The 26,080-nt window shown below is 38.5% G+C and overlaps 1 long non-coding RNA gene across 2 annotated transcripts in view; it reads left to right on the plus strand.

The window, feature by feature from the left end:
• The first annotated feature begins 3,064 nt into the window (after positions 1-3,064).
• LOC129546150 (uncharacterized) overlaps positions 3,065-26,080 on the plus strand; it is a 62,045-nt gene continuing 39,029 nt past the window's right edge. For both annotated transcript variants that reach the window (XR_016037405.1, XR_008683874.1), the window contains exon 1: positions 3,065-3,263. This is a non-coding gene — a long non-coding RNA (uncharacterized LOC129546150). The remainder of the gene's footprint in view (positions 3,264-26,080) is intronic.

Raw genomic sequence — 26,080 nt, forward strand, 5'->3', positions numbered from 1 at the left:
GCATACTTGCATTTTTAAAATTTGTTGTTTATTCAATTTAATAATTGAAACACTCAGTACCAAACACTGCTTTATGTGTTGGACAGACCAAAAAAATGAATAAGACCAAGCTTTATCCCAGAGGTGCAACAATTTAGGGAGTGGAAAATAGACAGGTAAATTAACAATTATGTGATCTGTATTATAAACGAGAAGTACCTAAATTCCTTGTATGAGGCAACTCAAGATTTGTTGGAGCAAGTCAGGTAATCTCTCAGATTAGGTGACATTGAGATAGATTTGAAATGAAAGGCTATTTTCAATCAGAAACCAGAGGAGAGAAGGAACAGAAGTTTGAAAATGTATATTGAGTATCTGCCTTGGTTTTTGGAGAAGGAAATGGCAACCCACTCCAGTATTCTTGCCTGGGAAATCCCATGGACAGAGAAGCTTGGGGGACTATAGTTCATGGGGTCACAAGAGTCAGACATAACGACTAAACCACTACTACCACTACATTATAAACACTTTTGAAGACTGTGGTATGTTTCATTATTTAAACATGAGAACTCGTAATTTTTATCATCAGATGTTATGCACATATTTCATACAGTGAAATATAATTTATGGAGATAATATTAGGGTAGGTGTTGGCAGACTGAATATAAACATTTGTGTATGAGTGTGTGTGTGTGTATATATATATATATATCAATTGGCTATTCATGATCCTAAAACTCAATTATTTTGTGTGATACTATGATTTACAAAAAGTATATATATTTGTTTATTCTGATAGCCAGATTTTTATATCTATATATCTCACATGTATTCATATATATTTGATATTTTATCCATAGTTCCTTGCTCACAGCTCCCAAAATCCTTGAAATTTCCTAAGTATGGAGAGTGGTAAGGGTGTTTTATTCTGTTAATGAGGTGAATTTTGGAAAGCACCTAAGGATAGTTGGTGGTTGTTAGGAAAATAAACTTTGTGATTAGAAGGCTGGAATGTTCAGTCCTACCACCTAATTTCTGGTGAAGAGAGAAGGGCTTGAGTTAAATCAATTCCCATTGGTCAAAGATTTAGTCAGTCATGACTATGCAATGAAACCTGTATAAAAAAATGGAAAAGAGCAGCTTATTGGACCCTTCTTGGAGTGCTTCCTCTTCAGGCAACCAGAACGCTTGGGAGCAGACTTCCTGAGGACAGAAGTTCCTTTCTTCAGGACCTTGCCCTATATACCTCTTCATCTGGCTGTTGATTCATATCATGTAACATTCTTTTATAATTAAGCAGCAATCTAGTGAGTAAATGCCCTGAATTCTGTGAGCCATTCTAGTAATTAATCAAACTCCAGAAGTGAGTCAGGCAGATGCACAGGTAACAGCCAAGCTTGCAACTGGCATCTGGAGTTCAGGGTTTTCTTGAGGGGCTGAGCACATTACCTGTGGCATCTGAATCTATTTCCAGGTAAATAGTGTCAGAATTGAGTTGAATTCTTGGATACCCTGGTGGCATCCTAGAACTGCTTATTCGTATGGAAAAGCTTATACACACACACACACACACACTTTTACACACATGTTTGAATTGGATCCAGGTACCCTTTGGACTACTCTAACTCCAAAAAGATTTCTTGAATATTTTTCCAAACGGGCATCATATTCTGGAGGTGGAGAGGGGAAATAACTCAGTTGCATGCATTTTTAAATCTCTCCCAGCAGAAGATGGGAATGAATTAGAAAGAGATAAGTAAATTCGATGGCAGGTGTAGTAAGCCTAAGATTTACTGAATGCCTATTAACTGTCAGGCACTGTACTAGATACTTTATGATTTCAGTTAATGTTCACAATTTTTGAGACATTTTTCCCTTTCATAGAGAAGTTAAGTGATTTTCCCAGAGTCACTCACTGACAGTATAATCCATTTAAACAGAAGTCTGTTTCATCCAAATTTTATTCTTTCCTAAACCACATTTCTACTTTTTTTCTGCATAGTTTTCAACAGGACAGAAAGAAGAGTGAACAGCTTAAAAAACTGAATTTAGCTGGCCCCAAAGCACAAGAATCAATAACAAAAGTGCAAACAATGAACAAATCTCCTTCAGAGGAATAATAGTATGAATTTTCACATGATCCTATCTAAATTAAGTCTAACTTTTGCATCGTAGCTGAAATAACTGATATTAAGTGACAATATGTGTACACTAATTCTTCAAACATCCATCTGAAATCATGTTATAGGGATTTGGGGCTTTTGTGGTCATCTGATCCTTATGCATTCTGGGAAGGTCTGTAATAAAGATACTTCCTTGATTTAAGCAGAAGGGCCATCTGAAGGGAAGACTTGGAGATAAGACGACTGTTTGAACTCTTAATTAACAGATGGGTCCTTTTGAAAAGAAGCTCTGGGCACCACTGTTTTGTTCTTAAACAGAAGAAGGATTTCTTCTAGAATAATCCACAATTTACAAGATTTTGAGAGCTGTTTGGATAAATGGAAGGCTATTAGCACCTTTGGCAAAGAAGCAGGGGGTGGGGGCGGGGGGGTCCTCTTTTTGTAATCAGGCACCATGCCAGTCTAGCAGATGGTTAGAGGTATATATAGAAGATGCTTGTGTATTAGGCCGATTGAGTGGCTTCCAGGCGCAATGGAATAAACAGCCTCACCGTGATTGGAAATCAGAACTCATTTTTAAAATGCAGATATAGCTACTCTGGCACCTGAGAACACTGGAGAATTGAGATCAATACAGCACATAAGAAAGAGGCCTAATGACATTCATGAGTTAAAAGACAAATTTGTTGGCTAAGCCATGTTTGGGAACAAATGTAGCAGCAAATGGGTTCTGCCAAATCCCTTGAGTAGACAGTGCAAACTCTGTTAGCAATTCATGACTCAGGACCCATGTTTTCATGGGAGTCATTGTAAATAAAATTTTACATTTGTAAAGATGATGTTCTATAATGATAATTTGAGGAAGTTACTGCACAATTAGATTTAACTGAATTAATAATGAATCTGCCACCTGCCTAGAGGTTGCCTCTCCTCCCAGAGTCTCTGAGTTCCTCCCTGTTTTGTTTTGTTTTTTCTGCCCAGGAGCTCCATGTTACTCTGCTTGCTTCTGCTTAAGGCCCTGATCCTCACAGTTCTTTAGGGTTTTACTCTTGGCAAAGCCCTGCTAATCTGAGAATCACAAGACTCTGAAAGAAGAGAAAAAGCTTCAGTGTGTGTATATTTTAAAGTTGGAGATCTACAAATGGTGTAAGATCAAGAATGGTAAGCAGTCCCATAATGTCTAGGCTGTACTGACACCAAAAATACTTAGGGAATTCAGTTTAGCAAGATTTCTGAGTAATGTTTATTTGCTTGAATCTAAACATTTTAGAGGAGTGCAGATAGTCATGTCAGGATGATTGGATGAAATGTCAATAAATGAGAATGAGTTTTGTAAAACAAGTTTCATGTGAACCAATATATTGCTCGGCTCACAGAGTCTGCATTTAATTGAGGTTGATCTCATTATACTCTAGGGGATGTAGTCAGAGCTTTGACCTACTAACTTCAATATAATTATTGAATCTTTTTTCAGTACTAAAGTTGATCTGTGTGTGCGTGTGTGTATGCATATGTATACATGTTTATATTCTAATTGTCTACAAAAGAAATAAATATACAATAGATAATATTTTAACATTTACTTCTCAGAAATTAGTACTTTTCATATGACAGTGTATAATGTCAATTAAAAAAAATAGATACCATTTCAGATGCAATGCATGGAAGATTTTGTAATATAGGTAACTTTCTTGTCTTTTAATTATTTCCAAAGTTACCAATTTTCAGCTTAGAGAATGTATTTTACCTGTTGTGACTTAAAACAGTGTCAGGCTTATGTGATACATCCACAGCTCAAATTATCAGCAGGAAGCTCCAAAAGTCAAAGATTTTCAACATAAGAGTGTAATAAAGCTGATTAAATATCCTAAATTGCAGCCATAAAACACATAGACAAGGAAAATATATTATTTAGTACTACGAGACGCAATCACTAGATTTCCCAAATACTCTGCTTGCCAATTTTTATGAATCACTTTCATTTGTAACTCTTATAAGAATAAAAAATATTGAAATTACAGTTACAAATCAGTGGCAATGGTTGGTTGACAAAATTAAATTTCAAACAAGGAGTTGGCAGGCCCTTAGCAAATTTTTTTTTTTTTTTTGCCTCACTTTGATAAAACTACTATCCTTAGGACTTATTACTGAAAAAAATGTCACTAACACGATATGTGTATGCAAAGAGACAAGCCTATTAAAGTTACTGGTACTGTTTTGCTTTTATAAATTGTTAGAGAGTTTTCATTATTTATGTTTTATTTTCTGGTTTTCTTTCAAGGAGCTTTTTATAATTCTTCTAATTAATAATGGTTAACTATATCTATGTATAAAATTAGTAGCTGTAAATTCCTAGTGACATGCGATGCATTTGATGATAAATCAAGAAGAAATGAGAAAGTAAATTATCAAAGAGTTTGAAGAGGTTATCCTAACATTAATTCAAAACCAGAAGATAGTGAGAGATTCAGCCAAATTATTTGATATGTAATGAAAAAAATGCACATGTTTGAGTGAATTTAACTAAAATCAAACAAATCTAATTAAATCTAATTATATTGGTGCATCAGTTCAGTTCAGTTCAGTCACTCAGTCTAGTCGGACTTTAGCGATCTCATGGACTGCAGCAGGCCAGGCCTCCCTGTCCATCACCAACACATGAAGCTTACTCAAACTCATGTCCATTGATTCAGTGATGACATCCAATCATTTTGTCCTGTGTCATCCCCTTTTCTTCTTGCCTTCAATCTTTCCCAACATCAGGGTCTTTCGAATGAGTCACGTTTTCACATCAGGTGGCCAAAGTATTGGAGATTCAGCTTCAGCATCAGTCTTTCCAATGAATATTCAGGACTGATTTACTTTAGGATGAACTGGTTGGATCTCCTTGCAGTCTAAGGGACTTTCAAGAGTCTTCTCCAACACCACAGTTCAAAAGCATCAGTTCTTCAGCGTTATTTATGGTCCAACTCTCACATCCATACATGACTGCTGGAAAAACCATAGCTTTGACTAGATGGACCTTTGTTAGCAAAGTAATGTCTCTGCTTTTTAGTATGCTGTCTAGACTGGTCATAGCTTTTCTTCCAAGGAACAAGCGTCTTTTAATTTCACTGCTGCAGTCACCATCTACAATGATTTTGGAGCCCCCCAAAATAAAGTATGTCACTGTTTCCGTTGTTCCCCATCTATTTGCCATGAAGTGATGGGACTGGGTGCCATGATCTTTGTTTTTTGAATGTTGAGCTTTAAGCTAATGTTTTCACTCTCTTCTCTCACCTTCATCAAGAGGCTCTTTAGTTCTTCTTTGCTTTCTACCATAAGGGTGGTGCCATCTGCATATATGAGCTTATCGATTTTTCTCCCAGCAATCTTGATTCCAGCTTGTGCTTCATCCAGCCTGGCATTTTACATGATGTACTCTGCATGTAAGTTAAATAAGCAGCATGACAATATACAGCCTTGATGTACTCCTTTCCCGATTTGGGACCGGTCTGTTGCTCCATGTTCAGTTCTAACTGTTGCTTCTTGACCTGGATGCAGATTCCTCAGGAAAAACTGACCACACAGGTCAATTTACCTGATATTCCCATCTCTTGAAGAATTTTCTACAGTCTGTTGTGATCCACACAGTCAAAGGCTTTGGTATAGTCAATAAAGCAGAAGTAGATATTTTTCTGGAACTCTTGCTTCTTTGATGATCCAATGGATATTGGCAATTTGATCTCTGGTTCCTCTGCCTTTTCTAAATCCAGCTTGAACATCTGGAATTTCACGGTTCACATACTGTTGAAACCTGGCTTGGAAGATTTTGAGCATTACTTTGATAGCGTGTGAGATGAGTGCAATTGTGCAGTAGTTTGAGCATTCTTTGGCGTTGCCTTTTTTTGAGATTGGAATGAAAACTGAACTTTTCCAGTTCAGTGGCCACTGCTGAGTTTTCCCAATTTGCTGGCATACTGAGTGCAGCACTTTCACAGCATCATCTTTTAGGATTTGAAATAGCTCAACTGGAATTCCATCACCTCCACTAGCTTTGTTTGTAGTGATGCTTCCTAAGGCCCACTTGACTTCACACTCCAGGATGTCTGGCTCTAGGTAAGTGATCACACCATCATCATAGTTATCTTGCCACCTCTTCTTAATATCTTCTGCTTCTTTTAGGTCCATACTCTTTGCCCTTCATTGTGCCCATCTTGGCATGAAATTTTCACTTGGTATCTCTAATTTTCTTGAAGAGATCTCTAGTATTTCCCATTCTATTGTTTTCCTCTTTTTCTTTGCATTGTTTACTGTGGAATGCTTTCTTATCTCTCGGTGCTATTCTTAAGAACTCTGCATTCAAATGACTATATCTTTCTTTTTCTCCTTTGCCTTTAGCTTCTCTTCTTTTTACAGCTATTTGTAAGACCTCCTCCGGAGAAGGCAATGGCAAGCCACTCCAGTACTATTGCCTAGAAAATCCCATGGATGGAGGAGCCTGGTAGGCTGCAGTCCGTGGGGTCGCTAAGGGTCGGACACGACTGAGCGACTTCACTTTCACTTTTCACTTTCCACTTTCACACATTGGAGAAGGAAATGGCAACCCACTCCGGTGTTCTTGCCTGGAGAATCCCAGGGACGGGGGAGCCTGGTGGGCTTCCGTCTATGGGGTCACACAGAGTTGGACACGACTGAAGTGACTTAGCAGCAGCAGCAGTAAGACCTCCTCAGACAACCATTCTGTCTTTTTGCATTTCTTTTTCTTGGGGATGGTCTTGATCCCTGTCTCCTGTACAATGTCACGAACCTCTGTCCATAGCTCTTCTGGCACTATGTCTTAGATCTAATCCCTTGAATCTATTTGTCATTTCCATTGTATAATCATAATGGATTTAATCTAATTATATTTGTGCATGGTTTGCATATACTAGTAGCAGTTTATTAGACTTAACAATGTTAAGCTTTCATATTTGAGTATAAACAAAATTGAACATCAGAAGATAAAGAAAGGTGACACAGCTAAAAAAATAAATATGGACTAATGAGCAAACATGAATGAACTACTAGTATTAATATGTTCATAGGTAGAAATTAGACCTGGTCTTAGGTCCATTTTGCACTATTGTCTGAGGATTGGTGATTTCTAGGAGTTCCCACATATGCTGGAAATTATCTCCAGTTGAAAGGCAGTAATTACTGTAATAAACAAAGGCTGACCTTAGTTTAAACAAATGAATGCTTTTTGTTGAGTAAGCAGTTTACAAGTACAAATAGCCCTACGAATTTGCTAATGGTCTTCCATCTTTATATATTTTCCTTGACAGCCACCAAACAACAACAAATAGTAAGCTGAGAATAGAAATTCATTATTTTTCCTAATAATATGAAATATCTAGAATCATTAAATGTAAATTCTACTACCTTTACCACATCTGAAGTCTCTTACTAAAAATGTCATCCAAGAATATATATATATACACACACATACATACACACACAAATGCAAAATATATAATTAAAAATGGCACATAGGAAATGTGAGAATCAAGATTCATCTGACTTTTAATTGAAGCAAATTATTTATTCATTATTAACTAAGGTATTTTGCCTTATTGAAAGACAATAAAGGACATGAATAAATCAAATTGTACTTGAACAAATATGACATTCGGTTAGTGATTCACAATGGTTGCAAGCCTAAGACATTGACCTGAGAAGGAGGGAGACTGCACCAGCAGTGCTATGAAATCGGTGGCTTTCTACTCTGCTGGCACATGAGAATCATCCAGTGGAGATTTTCAACAGGAATAATCAGTGTTTCCTCTGCACTCCCGGGGGTTCTGATTTATCATCCTGGAACAGGTTCTAGATATAGAAGTTTGGGCAAAAAATTACTCACTTGAAGAGTTTGGGCAAAAAATTACTCACTTGAAGAGTGAAACTAGGGGGAATTCTGGATTACTCTTTCATTGTCCTATTATTTGAAAGATACGATAGGCAATTTAAAGCATGTATTTTAATCTAGTGTTGGTTAAGTTTAACATGGAATTAGTAGGAAATTTTAACATGGATAATGATGGAATAAATATTGAAGAATGATATAATAGCATGAAAATGTATTCTTTCAGATTATTCTTTGTTGACAAATCCAATGTTTTTACTGGATATTATTAAAATAAAATAGACATGTAATTGTAATGTTATATAGATTTTTTCTAAAAAGAGCAGAAATCTTGTTTAGTACCTTTGAATCATTTACTTTTCTATTATTACATTTTTAATATTAACATTTGTTGAATACACATGATGCATAGGTCACTTATTCAGTGATAGGCCTGCAGAGTCATCTTTTAATTCTCATCAATCATATGTATAAGTTACCATTAACATCATCCTGATCCTTAGAGAGGTCACTTAGTTTAAGGTCACATTACTAGATTATCTTCAGTAATATAGACACAATCCATGGTCTTGGATGGGATGACTTACAGAGACCATCAAGACCTTGTCTATCTTATTTGAAGGACAACTGCAAAATCATATCAATGAAGTCACTATAATAGTACAGTGGAAGAACAGAAGCATAGATTAATGTCACAGAACAGAGAGCTTAGAGGCAGACCCAGGTGGTGCCAATGCAGGAGAAATAAGAGATGCAGGTTTGATCCCTGGTTCAGGAAATTTCCCTGGAGGAGGGCATGGCAACCCCCTCCAGTATTCTTGCCTGAAGAAATCCATGGATGGACGGATTCTGTAGACTGGCGGGCTACAATCCACGGGGTCACAAAGAGTCGGGGACAACTGAAGCGACTTAGCACACAAACACTCATACATATGTGGGAATTTGCTCAATGAAAAATTGCTACCAATAGAAAAAGAATAGATGGCTTAGGTCGATAGTATGGCGAAAACTGAATTATTATGAAAGGAAAAACATCTCACCATGTAAAAAGTGGCCTTCACATGCATTAAAATCCAAAATATGAGAGGCAATCCTTGTTCACTGAGAAAATGCAAGCTGCTGCTGCTGCTGCTAAGTCGCTTCAGTCGTGTCCGACTCTGTGCGACCCCATAGACGGAAGCCCACCAGGCTCCCCCGTCCCTGGGATTCTCCAGGCAAGAACACGGGAGTGGGTTGCCATTTCCTTCTCCAATGCATGAAAGCGAAAAGTGAAAGTGAAGTCGCTCATTCGAGTCCAGCTCTTAGCAATCCCATGGACTGCAGCCTACCAGGCTCCTCCGGCCATGGGATTTTCCAGGCAAGAGTACTGGAGTGGGGTGCCATTGTCTTCTCCGGAGAAAATGCAAGAGACTGACTAATTCAAAAGCAAAACCGTAAGACATATGACATATGAAAATGAAGGATTTTTGTTAAAGAAAGAAAATAGACAAATAACAAAAAGGAAAAGATATTTAAAATACATAAAACCAGTAAAGAACTCCTGAAAATCAACAGGGAAAAAAGCAATGACTGTAAGAGAAAAATGGGTAAGCTTATATTGGGCAGTTTACAGAGGATGAATCCCCAAAGACTATCATATAACAAGTGATGTTTGAACTCATTAATGTACAGAGAAATGTAAATTAAGTCATGTAATATGGTTGTTCACCTGGTAGATTGGCAGTCTCATCAACTGCAGGTGCACCTGTGGAGTGGTGTAGCTATTTTGGAGAGAATCTGGCAAGTTCAGCTTACTTTCGGTGAAAAACAGTAAGTATTCTTGATTCAGTTTGGACTTTGCATAACTAATTTTATCTAATAAATTCCATGCCAACTGTGAGTAGTAGAGAAAGAAAGCACACTGTGTACATTTATGTTAATATTGGTATTGTTCAAATATTTATATGTGTGCATTGTTTTCTCCAACTGGAAAACAAGAATTGCAGAAGAAAGATGAAAGCAAATTGAAAAAAGTCTGAGTTAGCATGTATGTGGTAGAAATAGCACACCCTGAAGTTACATACAATTAGCCTGAAAGATGCCAATGAATCTCAGTAAAGTTAGTTATGGCCATCAGTTGGTATTTATGGAGCTCCTGCTGTGTATATGCCTCTGGAAAACATTTGTTTGTGTAGAAAGGATTGCCTGTTTCTGAGGGTCTCTAGAGATTTCAGTTTGGATTCTAATTCTTACTTGTTTTTTTTTTTGTTAAATCTGAAGTAAGGTAATGTATAATGGAAAGTCCTTGGTTATCCTGGAAAAATCCCATAAATTTAGCTCTAGTAACAGACTTACCATTCACATAGCTAGATACCTTGCTTAAAATTAAAGCAATTTAACAAGCTGAAAAAAATATGGTTCTAACAATTATTTCTTTTTTAAAAAGCAAATATTCTAGTTTAAAAATAAAAAGAACTTGCCATATGAAGGAAAAGATATTATCTTTGTTTTGCTAGTTAAGAGGTTTCTAAAAGCCTATAAATCAGAGATTTACCATACTTACCAGTTATGAGTTCCCTCTGGGAAACATAAAACTGTATATTTTTTATTAGAATCTACTAGTAGAGCTCATTTTTATTATTGTGATGTCACATTCTTAGAGTTTCATTAAATTAGCAACATTTGTAATGAACCTTAATTGCTTCAAATAGTTTTTGTTTCAGTGCACTAACATTGCCTGAGCAAATAAGACAAATCTATTTTGCTAATCTGGAACAGACTGAACTATGGAAAGAAGCGGATTTTTATTAGCATTTTACTCATGTATTTTATGAAATTGAATCAACAAATGACTGTGTTTAGTGCATTCATTATCTTAAAAATGAATTATTTTTGTTGAGACCTAACGTCTTTCCGTTCCTTTCCGTTGCTCAGTCGTGTCTGACTCTTTGAGACCCCGTGGACTGTAGCCTACCAGGCTTCTCTGTCCATGGGATTCTCCAGGCAAGAATACACTGGAGTGGGTTACCGTTTCCTTCTCCAGGGGATCTTCCCGACCCAGGGATCGAACCCGGGTCTCCTGCATTGGAAGCAGACGCTTTAACCTCTGAGCCACCAGGGAAGCCCCCTAATATCTTTAGCAAGTGCTGAATCCTGAACACGCATTCAATTTTAATTAGACCACATGCAGAGTACATCATGAGGAACGCTGGGCTGGAAGAAGCACAAGCTGGAATCAAGATTGCCAGGAGAAATATCAATAACCTCAGACATGCAGATGACACTACCCTTATGGCAGAAAGTGAAGAGGAACTCAAAGGCCTCTTGATGAAAGTGAAAGAGGAGAGTGAAAAGGTTGGCTTGAAGCTCAACATTCAGAAAACAAAGATCATGGCATCTGATCCCATCACTTCATGGGAAATAGATGGAAAAACAGTGGAAACAGTGTCAGACTTTATATTTTTGGGCTCCAAAATCACTGCGGATGCTGATTGCAGCCATGAAATTAAAAGACGCTTGCTCCTTGGTAGGAAAGTTATGACCAACCTTGATAGTATATTAAAAAGCAGAGACATTACTTTGCCAACCAAGGTCCGTCTAGTCAAGGCAATGGTTTTTCCCGTGGTCATGTATGGATGTGAGAGTTGGACTGTGAAGAAAGCTGATCGCCGAAACATCGATGCTTTTGAACTGTGGTGTTGGAGAAGACTCTTGAGAGTCCCTTATACTGCAAGGAGATCCAACCAGTCCATTCTAAAGGAGATCAATCCTGGCTGTTCATTGGAGGGACTGATGCTAAGGCTGAAACTGCAATACTTTGGCCACCTCATGCGACGAGTTGACTCACTGGAAAAGACTGTGATGCTGGGAAAGGTTGGGGGCGGGAGGAGAAGGGGACGACGGAGAATGAGATGGCTGGATGGCATCACCGACTCTGTGGACATGAGTTTGAGTGTACTCCGGGAGTTGGTGATGGACAGGGAGGCCTGGCGTGCTGTGATTCATGGGGTCGCGGAGAGTCGGACACGACTGAGCGACTGAACTGAACTGAACTGAACTTCTAAGTAAGAACTCATGGAATGACCTAATACATTATTAAAACTTTCATGATATTTAAGGTAGAAAAATTAGATAACAAACAGCATGCATGGATTTTTAAAAGGCACAATATAAATTAAAATATAAAATGTGAACACCAAACTACAAGAAAGATAAATAGCAAGTACTAACTATCCTCAAGTCATCTGAGTACCCAAAGCATTGAGGTTTCATAGAAAAGTGAGTTTTGTTATAACAGAAAATATCCATTAGCAAATTCATCTATTGTAACTATATTCCTCTTAAACACTGGTTTCCACTTGTGTCTACAACCTATCTCCACTCTTTAAGTCAGTCTTCGTAGATCAGTCTCAGCTAATCTAATAATCTGAAGTAAACACAATATATATCACTTGTAAAGTAAAATTGCAAATCTTACCACAGATATAGGATCTCACAAAAGAAGAGATTTCCATGAAAGCGTTGTTGGAGAACTGCTTGTATTACACAAAAAAATATTGACAGATGAGATTTTTCAGAGTAAGACAGAGTAAGTAAGATGGTTTAGACTGAGAAAATCTGTTAAGTATGACAAAATGGTTGCTTCATAAAGAATAAGACAATTCTGATAATAACAAACATGAAGTGATGGATTTCAGATCTTTCTACCACAAAGTATTTATCAGAGAAATTGTGTAAGATTAGGTGCTTGATTCATTATCCAGGACAGAGTTGCAAACATAGAACATATTTAACTGAGCATGACATAAATTACTTTTCTAAGTAGTGGTTTGTTTTTTAAAATTCCTAATTACTTTTTCAATTTTAGTGAAATGTACTCTTGCCTTTTGTGTCTATTCCTGTGTGTATGGATTCTCTTTAAGTGAACTTTGTTCGACTACAGATGAATAATTAAGACTGCTTGCATATGAAAATTTGGGGTTTTGATAATATTATTTTCACTTTTTGCTTTTCTTTATTTACTAAATTAAACGTATTGGTAGCTATGTAATCATTAAAACATTCAATATGTCATTTTTATAAATTGGGGGATACTTGTGGATTTCTTAATTAAATGAAGACTATTAATTGACACACTTGTAAATATTTTTAAATATTATCTTTCTAAAATTACCATTTGGCTGACATGAAGTGTTAAAGCATTTTTACATTCAAAGAAATAAATTTTCCTTTGACAAAAACCAAATTGAATTATAGAGAATACAGGTATCTATGTAAAAGGCACTGTAATGTAATCTTGACAAAACAATCAAATAAATTTTTACTCTATGTCAGAATGTTCATTAAATACCAAAAATGCATCATATGTATTTTATTTCATGTTCTAAGTCCTCCCTAAAACTTTGATTTTAGTTGAACTGGTTGATTCTTATAGTTGCTTGCAAAGCAAATTTAAGTGAACTTAGTATGAATTACAAAAACAATTATTTATCAACAATACTTTTTCTTTGATGCATAGAAAATAATATGATACATCTATGCAAATGTCTAATTTATGTAAGGCAGCAGAAGTAGTAGTAGTTACTGTTACTTGAGTGAAAACTGTACTTCTGTCATTGAAAGTGGCCTTATTTTAACTTTTTCCACTTTCACTTGTTCACCTACATAGTTACTAATAAACACCAAGAACAAAATCCTACTGTCCATTCAACTACATTTACAAGTTAATACAGTCATTTTAATACTCATTTTGACAAGTTCTAGAGAAATCTATTGGTTTACAATAAAATGGATATAACAGAATTTGTTTTCACAATCTTCTCTTTAATTTTTACTTTAAAAATAGGGCAATCATCAATTGTTGAGTACAATTCTGAATTTTTCTCCTTCTACAACTTTTCTCCTTGTAGAACTACTGTTGTTAATGGAAACAATATAGAAATACATAGAGAAAGGTAGGTTAAGACTTCGGGCTTCCCTGGTGGTCCAGTGGCTAAGACTCAGTGCTTCTAAAGAAGGGAGCCTAAGTGCAACCCTTGATCAGGGAAGTAGATCCCACCTGCCACAACTAAAGATCCCGTGTGCCACAAGGAAGACTTGACGTAGCCAAGTAAATATAGGCTTCCCTGGTGGCTTAGTCGGTAAAGAATCTGCTTGCAATGCGGGAGACCTGGGTTTGATCCCCTGGAGGAGGGCATGGCAACCCATTCCAGTATTCTTGCCTAGGAACCCCCATGAACAGAGGAGCCTGGTGGGTTACCAGTCCACAAGGTCACAAAGAGTTGGACATGACTGAACTATTAAGCAAAGATTAAGACTGAATTACAAGGATATTAAAGGCTGTGGTGAATATGGGTGTCCTGTTTCTGAGTAAGGTCTTGGTTAAATTATGGAGTGAATAGTCTGATTCCCTTTTGAACATTTTCACTAATGAGGATTTCTGTGGCTAACCCTCTTCTAGAAATGGTAATTTAATTTTGTACTACTCTCTGTGAAAGTAATTTGTATGTCTCCACTGGTTAAATTTTAAAATTGAAAACACCTAAACTGCATTTGAAAAAAGATAATGAACATACATAGTTACTCATAATTACAAGGTGCATATATTTTAAAGCAAACAATAAATGACGTATTATTTGGTGTAGCTCTTCTTATTCTTGATGTTAAGCTACATCAGGGTTTCTCTTTAATTTTCTTAAGACAGAAAAATCCATTTCAGGCATTTGTTTCTGGATTAGATCTTTATAAACTGAGGTCATGTCTGACCTGAATGAACATTAAAACTCAACACATCAAAAACATACTTTATAAGATTTAAATCTTGGGTAAAGTTCATTTCTTCTTTCTTTTGGCTTTATTTTACAATAGCTGTGTAAATTTAAGATACTTTTCCAAAGTTCTATTATATATCATCTTCAAAATGCAGGTGCTAAAAAAAAAAAAAATGCAGGTGCTAAGGCAATGGCAAGCCACTCCAGTACTCTTGCCTAGAAAATCCCATGGATGGAGGAGCCTGGTAGGCTGCAGTCCGTGGGGTCGCTAAGGGTCGGACACGATTGAACGACTTCACTTTCACTTTTCGCTTTCACACATTGGAGAAGGAAATGGCAACTCACTCCGGTGTTCTTGCCTGGAGAATCCCAGGGAAGGGGGAGCCTGGTGGGCTTCCGTCTATGGGGTCACACAGAGTCAGACATGACTGAAGTGACTTAGCAGCAGCAGCAGCAAAAAACATATGATAAGCAAAGTATGTCATATTATATGGAGGAATCTGATAGGACCTTGATAATTCTTAAAAATCAATGTCCCTTTCATAAAACGCTTTTATCTCAAATTATGAAATACTTCATATATGCAGAAAACCACACAAATATAATAAGTACTCATTTACAGTTCGCATAAACCATCATTAAATTTTCGCCCTATCTGGATTAAATTCTTTTTTAAATTGGAGACGGTTAGAAACTAAAATTTACAGATTCTGCTATAGCTGTATCCTTTTCTCTTTCTACTCCTTACTTCCCCAGAGATAACTAGCATCTTGAAGCTGATGTAAATCATTCCCCGCATGTTTTTATACTTTTACTAGACATGTGTGGTTCTCTTATTTCATCTGTAAAATTAAAGTGTTATACTTAATAAATTGATATATCATTATTATTAGTTTTTAAAATTTTATTAGAACCAACTGAATAGCACTAAAATTAAAATTGGCTAGGCTCCTGCCAAGACTTCAATCTTTAAAATTGACTTTGGGGGAATAAAAAACCCTTTATGTAACAGTTATTATGAAGTGTTCCATTTTTTTTCATGACCTTTGTTTCCCACTTGTATAATTATTTATACTGAAATTCATTAGGCTGCTCCTGAAGAGAAGCACTACAGGCTATATAAGTAACCAGGGGTTAATTGGATAACTGTGGTAATTTGAAAGCTTATACATGCTGACTTGCAGTTATTAATAATACATGAAGCTTACTACCGATAGCCATTACCTTGATGTGGGAAGTGAATGAGAATAGAAACTAGATTCCCTGTATGCGATAGGTGGCAATTCAGGAAAACTGCTTTAATCTGTTTCTGACTCAGTTTCCTCATCTATGAAGTAACGATAATAAAATCCACTCTGCCAAGCTGCTGGGAATATTATATGTGTGTGTGTGTTAAGTCGCTTTAGCTGTGTCTGACTCTTTGTGACCTTATGGACTGTAGCTCACCAGGCTCCTCTGTCCAGGCAAGGGGATCTTCCCCACCCAGGGACTGAACCCATGTCTCTTATGTCTCCTGCATTGACAAGCAGATTCTTTACCACTAGCACCATCTGGGAAGTCCAGGATTATATAAGAAAATGCCAAACAAGCAGAGTTAAGTGCCTACTAGATTTAAGTTATCACAGGGAATGACAATTGTGTATATTTTGCACTTTCAGAAATAAGTTCATTTACAGACTTGGAAGACTTAAATATAAAGAATTTTCATTTCTATGTTGCCTCTTGATATCTCATTTCTTAAGTAAGACATAGCTTCTTTGGTATACTTCTTAAGCTGATGTACCCTGAGATAATTTATTATTGGGTAAGATTGCCGGCAGAAATATCAATAACCTCAGATATGCAGCTGGCACCACCATTATGGCAGAAAGCAAAGAGGAACTAAAGAGCCTCTTGATGAAAGTGAAAGAAGAGAGTGAAAAAGTTGTCTTAAAACAACATTCAAAAAACAAAGATCATGTCATCTGGTCCCATCACTTCATGGCAAATAGATGGGGAAACAATGGAAACAGTGAGAGGCATCACATGTTTTGGGCTCCAAAATTGCTGCAGATAGTGACTGCAGCCATGAAATTAAAAGAAGCTTGTTCCTTGGAAGAAAAGCTATGTCAAACCTAGACAGCATATTAAAAATCAGAGATATTACTTTGTTGACAAAGGTCCGTCTAGTCAAAGCTATGATTTTTCCAGTGGTCATGTGTGGATGTGAGAGTTGAACCATAAAGAAGACTGAGCACCAAAGAATTAATGCTTTTGAACTGTGGTGTTGGAGAAGACTCTTGAGAGTCTTGACTGCAAAGAAGTCAAACCAGTCCATCCTAAAGGAAATCAGTCCTGAATATTCATTGGAAAGACTGATGCTGAAGCTGAAGTTCCAATAATTTGGCTACCTGATGTGAAGAGCCAACTCACTGGAAAAGACTCTGATACTGGGAAAGATTGAAGCCAGGAGGAGAAGGACGACAGAGGGTAAGATAGGTGGATGGCATCACAGACTCAGTAGACATGAGCTTCAGTAGGCTGCAAAAGATGGTGAAGGACAGGGAAGCCTGGTGTGCTGCAGTCCATGGGATTGCAAAGCGTCAGACATGACTGAGTGGCTGAACAGCAACAAATGTTTTCAGAAGTCTAGCTTCTCTTTTTTTCCAAGACTTTTGAAAGTACCTAATTGCCTGTATTAAAGTCCTTTCTTATTAAAATATCTAGAGAAATTTCTTGTTCCTTTAACCCTACCAACTCCTTCCACAATCCTCAATAGTTTTTGAAAACAGAGACCCACCATGCAATCACTAGCTGTTACCCCCAGGACCTCCAGGATGAGAATCTGGCATTTGTTAACTCACTTGCTTGATTAGAAGTGAGTACAGTCTGAATGCAATTAGAAAATGAGCCTCTAGGGTAGATTTTAAAGATCTCATCACAAGAAAAAATAATTGTGACTTATGGTGATGGATGTTAACTAGACTTATTGTGGTGATCATTTTGCAAACTATACAAATATTGAATCATTTTGTTGTACATTTTGAAGCTAATATAATGTTATCCATCAATTAGATCTCAGTTAAAAAATTAGACTAGAAAAAGAAAATGAGAACCTAGCTATTTGTATTCTCAAGTGACAAAACAGTACCATGATATAACCCCTATGGTCACCTGTAATGAAATGCCAACTGAGAAAGGCTTTGATGGGCTTTTCAGTTTTTGTAGTAGACTATTATGATATTAGGGATAGAGCCTCAGACATAGAGAACAGACTTGTGGACACTGGGATCAGGGGAAGGAGAGGGTGGGATGAAATGAGAAAGTGCCATTGACATATATACACTCTGTGTGTGTGTTAGTTGCCCAGTCACGTTTGACTCTTTGTGACCCCATGGGCTGCAGCCCGCCAGGCTCCTCTGCCCATGGAATTCTCTAGGTAAGAATTACTGGAGCGGGTAGCCAGTATCTCCACTTCTCTGGAGATCCCCAGGCGAATCTCCCATGGATCTTCCTGATCCAGAGATTGAACCTGGGTCTCCTGCATGGCAGGTGGTCTCCTGCATTGCAGGTAGATTCTTCACTATCTGAGCCACCAGATATATACTAACCCCACATATATACATTAACACATGTAAAATAGAAAGCTAGTGGGAAGCTGCCACATAGCATAGGGAGTTCACTTCTGTGATGACCTATATGGGTGAGATGGAGTTGGAGTATGATAGAGGATCAAGAGGGAGGGGAATATATGTAGACCTACAGCTGATTCACCTTGTTGTGAATACAGAAATTAATACAATATTGTAAAGCAATATACTCCAATTGTAAATAAATAAAAATCACTCAGGGGCTATATGGGTGGCCTTACTTCTTCTGAATGCACTGAATAATTGAGAGAAGTGACATACCCAACTTTTAAATTCTTGACTGAAGGCCCAACGGGGGCACAGATAATATCTTGTGGCTTATAGCCTCAGTGCCCTTGTGGCTGAAATTCTGACTCAGCATTGCTGGATTGGGGTCTCTTGTGTGAAAATTTAGAGCATTGACTGGGAAAGTGCAGGACCTGAAAACTGGAATAGAGTTATGTGGATGGGTTCAGATAAACTTGAGCCCTCCTCTTGACAGCTGCTGCTGCTGCTAAGTCACTTCAGTTGTGTCCGACTCTGTGTGACCTCATAGACGGAAGCCCACCAGGCTCCCCCGTCCCTGGGATTCTCCAGGCAAGAACACGGGAGTGGGTTGCCATTTCCTTCTCCAATGTGTGAAAGTGAAGTTGCTCAGTCATGTCCGACCCTTAGCGACCCCATGGACTGCAGCCTACCAGGCTCCTCCATCCATGGGATTTTCTAGGCAATAGTACTGGAGTGGCTTGCCATTGCCTCTTGACAGCAGGAAGGGTCTTTTCTTTCCAGGGATGAAGCTGGAGTTGCCTTACTTGGATTCCTTCAGATAGTTACCACATTAAAGGATATCCACTCACCTCGCACCCTGCCCTACTGCTCCTAATTACCTCCAGAGTAAAGATCAGATTCAATTTCCAACAAGTCACAACTATAACATCTAATTCAGGAAAAGAAGGCTTACTAGATTTTGCTAATTTATACCAACAGACTCCTGAGAAATATCTATGGAATATGATTCTAAATATGATAGACCAGGAACTAAGAAAAGTAATTGTAAGGTGGCTGCATTTATTAATATGATTGCATTTAACAGAAATTCTGAAATCAAGGGCTAGTTTGAGCTTCTGCAGGTGGTTCTAGCTGTCTCTTGGTATTGACTGAAACTTAGCCTCAAGTGATGTAGTTAGTAAATAAAGTTCAGATCAGTTCAGTTCAGTCGCTCAGTCGTGTCCAACTCTTTGCGACCCCATGAACCGCAGCACATCAGGCCTCCCTGTCCATCACCAACTCCTGGAGTCCACCCGAACCCATGTCCATCGAGTCGGTGATGCCATCCAACCATCTCCTTCTCTGTCGTCCCCTTCTCCTCCCACCTTCAGTCTTTCCAGCATCAGGGCCTTTTCAAATGAGTCAGCTCTTTCCATCAGGTGGCCAAAGTATTGGAGTTTCAGCTTCAACATCAGTCCTTCCAATGAACACCCAGGACCGATCTCCTTCAGCAGGGACTGGTTGGATCTCCTTGCAGTCCAAGGGACTCTCAAGAATCTTCTCCAACACCACAGTTCAAAAGCATCAATTCTTCGGTGATCAGCTTTCTTCACAGTCCAACTCTCACATCCATACATGACCACTGGAAAAACCACAGCCTTGACTAGACAGACCTTTGTTGGCAAAGTAATGTCTCTGCTTTTTAATATGCTGTCTATGTTGGTGATAACTTTCCTTCCAAGGAGTAAGCATCTTTTAATTTCATGGCTGCAATCACCATCAGCACTGATCTTGGAGCCCCCAAAAATAAAGTCATCCACTGTTTCCCCATCTATTTGCCATGAAATGATGGGACGGGTGCCATGATCTTAGTTTTCTGAATGTTGAGTTTTAAGCCAACTTTTTCATTCCCCTCTTTCACTTTTATCAAGAGGCTCTTTAGTTCTTCTTCACTTTCTGCCATAATGGTGGTGTCATCTGCATATCTGAGGTTATTGATATTTCTCCCAGCAATCTTGATTCCAGCTTGTGCTTCCTCCAGCCCAGCATTTCTCATGATGTATTCTGTGTATAAGTTAAATAATCAGGGTGACAATATACAGCATTGACATATTCCTTTTCCTATTTGGAACCAGTCTGTTGTTCCACGTCCAGTTCTAACTGTTGCTTCCTGACATGCATACAGGTTTCTCAAGAGGCAGGTCAGGTGGTCTGGTATGCCCATCTGTTTCAGAATTTTCCACAGTTTATTGTGATCCACAGAGTCAAAGGCTTTGGCATAGTCAATAAAGCAGAAATAGATGTTTTTCTGGAATTCTCTTGCTTTTTCCATGATCCAGAGGATGTTGGCAATTTGATCTCTGGTTCCTCTGCCTTTTCTAAAACCAGCTTGAACATCTGGAAAATTCCTGAAATTCTTTGGCATAATGGGGAGGGAGGAATCCATATGACTATCAAGCATTTGAGATGTGGCTGATCTAAATCAAGATCTCCTTAAAGAATAAAATAGTTCTATCTCAATTATAATTTTAATATGGATTACATATTGAAATAATAATATCTTGTCTATATTAGGTTAAGCAAAATATAATTTAAAAAACAATTTCAGTTATTTCTTTTTATTGTGTTTTAAAATATGGCTTTTAGAAAATGTGTAAGTATACATGTGGTTTGCATCTGTGGCATGCATTTATAATTTTATTGGGCAGTGCTGATACAGAGGGAGTCAAAAGTGTGAGTGGATTTATCATTTGTGACATATGTACCCTTTCTCCAATTTTGTTTCCTGCAAGGGCCCATTAGACAATCCCATCAACAAGGCATTTTGTACTGTGCTCCAGAGAGGAGCCCCTGCATCCTTGAAAAGCATTGTAGGCTTTACTCTTTGAAGGCTGGGGATAAAATTAGAAAGCACTGTCATTGTAATGAGCGCCCTGATTTCAATGTGGATGATAGGGTCATGGGGTGAAAAGTGAAAGTCACTCAGTCATGACCGAATCTGCAACTCCATGGACGATACAGTCCATGAAATTCTCCAGGCCAGAATACTGGAGTGTGTAGCTGTTCCCTTCTCTAGGGGATCTTTCTAACCCAGGGATCAAACCCAGGTCTCCCACATTGCAGGCAGATTCTTTACCAGATGAGTCACTGGGGAAGCCTAAGGTTACTGGAGTTGGTAGCCTATCCCTTCTCCAGTGGATCCTCCCATCTCAGGAATTGAATAAGGGTCTCCTGCATTGCAGGAGGATTCCTTACCAGGGTCGTGGGGTGGCCAAGACCAAATGGTCATAATTAACTATCAGAGACAAAGTGAGCATGGTCTTCTCAATAGTCACCCAACTCCCATGGATTTTTGTTGTGGTTTACACATCATGACTTCCTAAAATTAAAATAGTTGTGAAGTAACCAAAGTATAATTAAGTTTTAAATAAATAAAGAACTCTAGGTTTGGTGAAAAAAGACCTGACTTGAGTCCACTACCCAATTACCAGACCATGAGTGGTCACCTAGTGAGTGGGTTTGAACCCCCAAAACTGAAGGAGAGGCCTGGTAGTTATGAAAAAGGGTCATGCAATACCCTTTACATAAATCAAATTTATGTACTATAACTTTATTTCTGGATTTCCCTAAAGGAAGCCCATTTATCAAGATGTCTGATTTGACGAAAGGGAGATGCAGACTGTGTGATATTAATATCTACAGATCTGGAACACAAGTACATTTCATCAGTCAAATGATAGAGCTTTGTCTTAACACATCTGCCAGTGTGCCTGAAAAATCCATCTTGTGACAATCTTTTCAGTTTTTGAAAACATAGTTGAATCAACAATTGGCAAAATAACAGCTGTCCCCTTGACACATTGAATGAAGGCTTTTAAAATTGATTTAAAAAACCTTTTTTTTTGGCTGTGCCATGGGATTTGTGGGATCTTAGTTCCCCAACCAGGGATTAAACATAGGCCAGGGCAGTGAGAGCCCTGAGTCCTAACCATTGGACCACTAGGGAATTCCTGGGGACCATTTTTTTTAATAGTAAGAAGTCTTTAGAATTGCTGCTCTATGTAAAACTAACAAATCAAATGAGATACCCTATCTCTGTGATTATATTGCCAACAAAGGCCCACCTCCTAAAAGCTATGGTTTTCCATTAGTCATGTACGGATGTAGGAGTTGGACCATAATGAAAGCTGAGTTCCAAAGAATTGATGCTTTTGAACTGTGGAATCAGAGAAGATTCTTGAGTCCCTTGGACTGTAAGGATATCTAACGAGTCCATCCTAAAGGAAATCAATCCTGAATATTCATTGGAAGGACGGAAGCTGAAGCTGAAACTCCAATAATTTGGCCACCTGGTGCAAAGAACTGATTCCTTGGAAAAGATCCTGATGCTGGGAAAGATTGAAGGCAGGAAGTTGGAGATGGTTGTATCGCATCACTGACTCGATGGACATAAGTTTGAGCAAACTCTGGGAGTTGGTGAAAAACAGGGAAGCCTGGCATTCTGCAGTCCATGGGGTCGCAAAGGTGGACACAACTGAGCAACTGAACTGATCTCTGTGAAAACATGAGCCATTTCCTGCCAATTTCAAGGACCATTTCATTGTACAATGGGTATTTGACCTTATCTTTTAGTGGAGGTGATGGAATTCCAATTGAGCTATTTCAAATCCTGAAAGGTGATGCTGTGAAAGTGCTGCACTCAATATGCCAGCAAATTTGGAAAACTCAGCAATGGCCACAAGACTGGAAAAGGTCAGTCTTCATTCCAATCCCAAAGAAAGGGAATGCCAAAGAATGCTCAAACTACCACACAATTGCACTCATCTCACACGCTAGTAAAGTCATGCTCAAAATTCTCCAAGCTAGGCTTCAGCAATATGTGAATCGTGAACTTCCAGATGTTCAAGCAGGTTTTAGAAAAGGCAGAGGCACCAGAGATCAAATTGCCAACATCCGCTGGATCATGGAGAAAGCAAGAGAGTTCCAGAAAAACATCTATTTCTGCTTCATTGACTATGCCAAAGTCTTTGACTCTGTGGATCACAATAAACTGTGGAACGTTCTGAAAGAGATGGGAATACAAGACCACCTGACCTGTCTCTTGAGAAACCTGTATGCAGGTCAGGAAGCAACATTTAGAACTGGACATGGAACAACAGACTGGTTCCAAATAGGAAAAGGAGTACATCAAGGTTGTATATTGTCACCCTGCTTATTTAACTTATATGCAGAGTACATCATGAGGAACGCTGGGCTGGAAGAAGCACAAGCTGGAATCAAGATTGCTGGGAGAAATATCAATAACCTCAGATATGCAGATGACACCACCCTTATGACAGAAAGTGAAGAGGAACTCAAAGGCCTTTTGATGAAAGTGAAAGAGGAGAGTGAAAAGGTTGGCTTGAAGCTCAACATTCAGAAAACGAAGATCATGGCATCTGGTCCCATCACTTCATGGGAAATAGATGGGGAAACAGTGGAAACAGTGTCAGACTTTACTTTTTTGGGCTCCAAAATCACTTCGGATGCTGATTGCAGCCATGAAATTAAAAGACGCTTGCTCCTTGGAAGGAAAGTTATGACCAGCCTAGATAGCATATTAAAAAGCAGAGACATTACTTTGCCAACCAAGGTCCGTCTAGTCAAGGCTATGGTTTTTCCTGTGGTCATGTATGGATGTGAGAGTTGGACTGTGAAGAGGGCTGAGCGCCGAAGAATTGATGCTTTTGAACTGTGGTGCTGGAGAAGACTCTTGAGAGTCCCTTGGACTGCAAGGAAATCCAACCAGTCCATTCTAAAAGAGATCAATCCTGGGTGTTCATTGGAAGGACTGATGCTAAAGCTGAAACTCCAGTACTTTGGCCACCTCATGCGATGAGCTGACTCACTGGAAAAGAGTCTGAGCTAGGAGGGATTGGGGGTAGGAGGAGATGGGGACGGCAGAGAATGAGATGGCTGGATGGCATCACCGACTCGATGGACATGAGTTTGAGTGAACTCCGGGAGTTGATGATGGACAGGGAGGCCTGGCGTGCATGGGGTCGCAAAGAGTCGGACACGACTAAGCAACTGAACTGAACTGAACTTTCTCAATTAAACTAAGTCCTGGGATAACAGAGATAGAGTTTGGAGAAATGACAAGATTACTGTACTTAAATCAGGAGATTTAAGTGTTAAAGAATCTTGCAGATATTTTCTTTTTAACCAGAGAAAATGAACAGACACTGGCACATAAAATGCAGCTACTATTCTGGCAAATTCATTCTTTTCCAGTAAAGAAATCATACCAGAATAATTTTCCTTTCACTTGGTAGGCATGGTGCTACATATTTATCTAAGGGTACATCAACCCTCTGTCTTTATTCCTCTGAGATCTTGATCATCTCACTATCCCCAAGTCAACATCCTGGTCCTCTAGATTGCTGAAATCATGCTCATAAATCTTGGTGGCAGTAAGCAGCATTTACTCTAAGACTTTGTAAGAACTAAGCATTCCAAAGGATGTGAGATAAAAATCCCATTAAAAAAAAACAAAAAACCAAACCGGTCCTGCCTACTATTTCTGTGAAGTTTAATGGCATGTTCCTGTCAAGATATTTTTGCCAAAGTGACCCACATTTTTTAGTGATATGTCTGCTTGTAGGGTATCTTTGGATAATGGCGGAAATATATAACACATTTGGGTGAGCTTTTTCTTCCTATTAATCAACCGCCCTCAATGCTATCCCTTTTGAGTGTGACACAGAGCAAGAGAAGGCTGCCATATTGATGCAGCTTGCCATGCAAATCAGCTTTCTTGTCTGGGCCACAGGACTGAGAAAATCCATCGTGCAGTGATGGGACATGAGTGAGTGAATGAAAGTTGCTCAGTCATGTTCAGCTTTTGTGACCCCATGAACTGTAGCCCACCAGGCTCTTCTGTCCATGAAATTCTTCATGCAAGAATACTGGAATGGGTTGGCATGCCCTCCTCCAGTAAAGCTTACAGACCCAGGGATCAAACCCTGGTCTTCTGCATTGTAGGCAGATTCTTTACTATCTGAGCCTCCAGTGAAGCCCAATGGGACTTGGTATGATGGCAAATTCTGGCAGTAGAATCACAGCATTCAGCACCTTGGCCTTTAGGGGAAAGCAATGATCCCATGGTCGTAGTACTAACCTTTAGCCGATTCAATAGTTTCTTGCAGCAATGTAAAGTAATAATAATAAAATAATTTAATAGCAAATGCTATGTACTGATTACACGACCCTCCAAATATTAACTCTTTGGTAACTGAAGTCTATGAATTGTGGGGAAAAAATCTATTGAAATGATTGTAAGGAGAAAAAAAAGATCATTTCCTATAAATCTCTCTAAAAATTAGAGATCAGGAAAGATCAGCCAACTCTGTTTAAAGTTTCAAAATATTAGTGAGTGACAAATATTATTTCCTTTTTATGAACTGTAAAAGCTAAAACAGAAAAGTTGGAGCATGGTTTCCATAGGACTTTAAGCAGGGTTTTGAAAAAGTGCAGGCATGAGACTCTACTCATGACTGTAAGCTGACAGTTCATGGCTGGAAGCTAAGCATCATGCTGCTGGCACGTACTGCTTAGTGGGCTTCCCGGTGGCTAAGTGATAAAAAAAAATCTGCCTGCCAATGCAGGAGACATGGGTTTTGATCCCTGGGTTAGGAAGATCCTCTGGAGAAGGAAATGGCAACCCACTCCCATATTCTTGCCTGGAGAATTCCATAGAAAAAGGAGCCT

The sequence above is a fragment of the Moschus berezovskii genome, chromosome 1 (genome assembly GCF_049115385.1).
Source record: "Moschus berezovskii isolate FMDL1 chromosome 1, NW_MosBer_1.0, whole genome shotgun sequence".
In the NCBI taxonomy this organism is placed as follows: Eukaryota; Metazoa; Chordata; class Mammalia; order Artiodactyla; family Moschidae; genus Moschus; species Moschus berezovskii.